Raw genomic sequence first — 5,659 nt, 5'->3', positions numbered from 1 at the left:
CAGGAGTGCAGCAGGGTGTGCAGCCGGTGGGTTGGATCGAGCCGATGTCACAGGTGTACTCGACTAGGGAGCCCGGTGGCACTAGTGCAGGAGCGATCACAGGTATAACTTCTGAGATTCGAACTTGGTCAATTCAATAGTTCAGATTATATTTGTGTTTGCTTGTGGTCAAGTGTTAGTTTCTCAACACATGAGGTTTGTATAGGGACCTTGTTGGTGGGCGGGTTTAAGTCCCATGTCATGTTTGATTCTGGAGTTTCTCATAGCTTCATTACTCCGGAGTGTGCCGAGAGTGCGGGGATCAGAGGGGATCCTTGAGAGCGTACAGGAGTTGTCATAGTTGCGGGAGGCAAGTTCCTTAGAGTCATTGGTCGAGCTGGAGGGATTGATATCCAGATCGCAGGGGAGTTGTGGCCAGCGGATTTGCTTATCAGTCCAGTGGAGTTGTATGATGTTATTCTCGGGATGGATTGGTTGCATCGGCATAGGGTGCATTTGGATTGCTATCGGGGTAGAGTGGAGTTTGAGCGTCCAGGAGGGAAGTTGGTTTTTCAGGGTATTAGACCGACTTTGGGAAGTCTCGTGATCTCAGCCATTCAGGATGGGAAGATGATCGAGAAGGGCCGTGAGGCTTATCTGGTTACTATATTTATGCCAGAGTCAGTGGGAAGTCTACGGTTAGCGGTATTCCGGTTGTGGAGGACTTTGAGGATGTGTTCCAGTCGTTGCAGGGATTACCACCATCTTGGTCGGATCCTTTTACTATTGAGCTGGAACCGGGGACGATGCCGTTATCCAAGGCTCCTTACAGGATGGCTCCAGCAGAGATGGCAGAGCTGAAGAAGCAGCTGGAGGATTTGTTGGGCAAGGGTTTTATCCGTCCTAGTTGTTCACCGTGGGGAGCTCCGGTGTTGTTTGTTAAGAAGAAGGATGGGAGTTTTCGGTTGTGTATTGACTACCGGGGTTTGAACCGAGTTACTGTGAAGAACAAGTACCCTCTCCCGAGGATTGATGAGTTGTTGGATCAGTTGAGGGGTGCTACTTGGTTCTCCAAGATCGACTTGGCTTCAGGTTATCATCAGATCCCTATTCATGAGGCAGATGTGAGGAAGACAGCCTTCAGGACGAGATATGGGCACTATGAGTTTGTGGTGATGCCGTTTGGGTTGACAAACGCGCCAGCTGCGTTTATGAGATTGATGAACAGCGTGTTCCAGGAGTTTCTGGACGTGTCAGTCATCATTTTCATCGACGACATCCTGGTATATTCTAAGAGTCCTGAGGAGCATGCAGTACATCTGAGAGCAGTGTTGGAGAAGCTGCGGGAGCAGAAGTTGTTTGCTAAGCTGAGTAAGTGCAGTTTCTGGCAGCGTGAGATGGGGTTCTTGGGTCATATTGTTTCAGCTGAGGGAGTTTCAGTGGATCCAGAGAAGATTCAGTCCATCAGGGAGTGGCCGAGGCCGCAGAGTGCCACTGAGATTCGGAGTTTCCTGGGGTTAGCAGGTTACTACAGGAGGTTTGTTCGGGGTTTTGCGAGTATGGCTCAGCCGATGACTAAGCTTACAGGGAAGGATGTCCCGTTTGTGTGGTCACCAGAGTGTGAGGCAAGTTTTGCAAGTCTCAAGCAGATGTTGACTACCACGCCGGTGTTAGCATTGCCTGAGCAGGACGAGCCTTATGTTGTGTATACAGATGCTTCTAGAGTGGGGTTGGGTTGTGTACTTATGCAGCAGGGGAAGGTTATAGCTTATGCTTCGCGGCAGTTGCGGAAGCATGAAGCTAATTATCCTACTCATGATTTGGAGATGGCAGCAGTGATCTTTGCTCTTAAGATTTGGAGATCCTATCTGTATGGTGGGAAGGTACAGGTATTTACAGATCACAAGAGTCTGAAGTACATTTTTACTCAGCCTGAGCTGAATTTGAGGCAGAGGCGTTGGATGGAGTTAGTAGCGGATTATGATTTGGACATAGCTTACCATCCTGGTAAAGCTAATCTGGTTGCAGATGCCTTGAGTCGGAAGCGGGTGGCTTCGGCTCAGGAGCAGGATATGGAGGTGTTGGTAGGTGAGATTAGTGCATTGAGTTTGTGTGCTATCTCACAAGAACCTTTGGGTTTGGAGGCAGTTGATAGAGCAGATTTGTTGAGCAGAGTGAGGTTAGCTCAGGAGAGTGATGAGGGGCTGGTGAATGCCTCTAAGGCTGCGGGTGCAGAGTATCAGGTTTCTGCTAATGGTACTATCCTTGTGCATGGTCGGATCTGTGTGCCCAAGGGTGAGGATTTGAGGCAGGAGATACTGAGAGAGGCTCATTCGAGCAAGTTCTCTATTCATCCAGGGGCGACCAAGATGTACCGTGATCTCAAGCGGTATTATCACTGGGTCGGGATGAAGAAGGACGTAGCTGACTGGGTGGCGAAGTGTGATACTTGCCAGCTGGTGAAGGCGGAGCATCAGGTTCCTGGTGGTTTGTTACAGAGTTTACCCATTCCAGAGTGGAAGTGGGATTTGATCACGATGGACTTCGTGGTAGGTTTACCTGTGTCGAGGACGTTTGATGCTATTTGGGTCATTGTGGACCGTTTGACTAAGTCTGCACATTTTCTGGCCATCAAGAAAACTGATGGAGCAGCGGTTTTGGCCAAGAAGTATGTGAGGGAGATAGTCAGATTGCATGGTGTGCCTGCTAGTATTGTGTCTGATAGAGATTCCAAGTTCACTTCGGTGTTCTGGAGGGCGTTTCAGGCAGAGATGGGCACGAAGGTGCATATGAGTACAGCCTATCATCCTCAGACGGACGGTCAGTCAGAGAGGACGATCCATATTTTGGAGGATTTGCTGAGGATGTGCGTGTTAGACTGGGGTGGTCATTGGGCAGATCATTTGAGCTTGGTGGAGTTTGCTTACAACAACAGCTACCAGGCTAGTATTGGGATGGCTCCTTATGAGGCTTTGTATGGGAGACCGTGTCGTACACCGTTATGTTGGACTCAGGTGGGGAGAGGAGCATATATGGTGCGGATTTTGTTCATGAGACCTCGGAGAAGATTCGGGTTCTGAGGCTGAACATGAGGGAGGCTCAGGATCGGCAGAAGAGCTATGCTGATAAGAGGAGAAAGGATCTTGAGTTTCAGGTTGGTGATAGAGTGTATCTCAAGATGGCCATGTTGCGGGGTCCGAACATGTCATTGACAGAGACTAAGTTGAGTCCGAGGTACATGGGGCCGTTCAGAGTGGTTGAGCGGGTGGGACCAGTGGCATACCGGTTGGAGTTGCCTGAGGTTATGCGTGCGTTCCACAAGGTATTTCATGTGTCGATGCTGAGGAAGTGTCTTCACGAGGGTGANATGGATGAAATGGTTGTAAAAGGACCTTCTGAATTTGATGTTTCCAATTCCATTTAAGACTCACTATACCAATCAACTTTAAAAAAATCTGCAGGGAGTCGTGTATCAAACAAAGAAAAAGAAGAAGAACGACAAGTTGATAATAGTCCAATTTTCTGATCTGACAAAAATGAATGACAAAATTAAAGCGAATCTTATAATTCAGTGTGAGATTCGTCCTCAGATATTTTAAAGCCCTAATCCTTGATTTTTATACTCGACTTATATTGTCTTAACCTTATATTTCACTGGGGAAGCAATAATTAGTACTCGAAAAGTAAGTAAATCCGATCCAAAGCAAGTGGAGGGAAAAACATAACTAAAGAACACCAAGCAAACATTAATTGCTTTCAGGATTAATATCATAAAAAAAGAAATATGAGACTTGCTTTATGTGGCAATACTCTAAGTTACATTTTTAAAATGTGATAATTTAGTGATGACAAACATACATATATACACTATGCATACTAATTTAGTTGCAAGAAAATTCTAACCACGTGGACTTTTTGATATTTTGTTAGAGTATCACTGTATCAGTATGTCGACGCACGTCCAATACAATATTGCCAACAAATCTAAGAAAATATATTTTAGTGATCTTATATTAAAATTATTCTCTATATAGGGCCTGATAAGAGACTAACACGTACACGTACAACAACCAAACGTCTTTAAGGTTTCCCAAATAAGTTCTCATAAGGATTGAATCGATTGATAGATGATGCTGAAGTTGTTGTAGTGGACAACATATTATTGAGGAAATTACAACCAGAAATAGTACAAACATTATGGATAAGCTTTTTTTTTGTCATCAATTATATATAGATAAGCTTAGTTAAGTAAGATGATGAATGATTTCCTCGTTTGCAATTTTATTTTGATTAGAAGTGTGTGGACAAGAGATCAACATGTTTCATGATGGTTTAGAAAAACATTGTTAGTGAACTCACCACCTCCATCACACTCAAATGTTCTAATTCTTTATTTTAACAAAATTCTGCAAGTTGTTGTAACGATTCGAAGATTGAGAAAAAAAAAAATGTTTAAAAGGGTAAAACCAACTCAACCATGAATAATTATCAATAAAGACCACACAATAAAACACTACAAAATTAGAAGACAATAAATGTAACATCCGCGAACCAATTTTTTTAAGGTTTTGGTGTGGGTGTCGATCGACACTCTTGGTGTATCGATCGACACTCTTGGTGTATCGATCGACACCATGTTTTCTGGTTTGGTCCGGTTTATTTTAATTGCTGTTTGGTTCGGTTTGGTTCAAGGAAAATCCCTAAATCGTGATATAAGTGTCTAGGGCGAATTAAGGGTTTTGGGAAGTTTCTTTTTGGTCGCCGTTAAGTGAGAAAAAGAGAGAAAGGAGAGAAAACGTTCTGGGATTTTTCTGGGCTTGTTCTGGGTGATTTGGGAGAGATCTGAGGCTGTAGAAGTTTTAGCTGTTGCTGGAAACGAAGGGGAAGCTCCTGGAGGTGTTGATTCCAACGTTTCTCAATCCAATCTTCCTGTTCTTGAGGTGAGTGCTTGACCATGGTTGATCTAAGCATGAGATCTCTCTTGTTTGGGTGTTTTCTTTGTTGTTTGTGTTGTTTTGTTGCTTGGGTGAGTTTGGGATGGATTCGAGATGATTTGGAAGGACAGTTCATCGTTCGTGTTCGTGCAGTTCGCGTCTGCAGGTATGGCATCGATCGACACCATTAGAGCATCGGTCGACACCGTTTGTGTCAGCATCGATCGACACCATTAGAGCATCGGTCGACACCATGGCTCACAGCATCGATCGACACCGGTTTAAGCGTCGGTCGACACCAGTCTCAACCGAGACTTGTTTTCCTGGTTTGATGTATTGCTTGTGTTTTGTTTGCTTGCTTAACTTGAGGGTCTCATATGCTTGTGTGTATAACCTAGTAGATGGGAGGACGGCCTTATGATAATACTTACGCATCTCAATTGTTGTTTGTGGTGTGCAGGTAAAGGAAAAGTGTGATCGTGGAATCAAAGGCGATGAGGAGGAGGATGTTCTAGAGGCTTGATTGACTGTGGTCTAGTTAGGTTGCTAGAATTAGATTGATAGAGCATTGTAGGATGTTGGAACTCTGCTATTCACTGTTGGTTTGGTTTATTTCATTATTGGTTACTGGTTTATTTATGTTGGAATTTTATTGGATTAATGGAATGTTTTCTTTGGTTATCCGCGGTTGTTGATTGTTGCTAGAATGTTAGTGGGTATGGGACCACTAGCGAATTATATGTAAA

Source organism: Camelina sativa, chromosome 17 (assembly GCF_000633955.1).
Source record: "Camelina sativa cultivar DH55 chromosome 17, Cs, whole genome shotgun sequence".
Classification (NCBI taxonomy): Eukaryota; Viridiplantae; Streptophyta; class Magnoliopsida; order Brassicales; family Brassicaceae; genus Camelina; species Camelina sativa.
The sequence above is the reverse complement of the archived record's forward strand: the minus strand, read 5'-3'. Positions refer to the sequence as shown.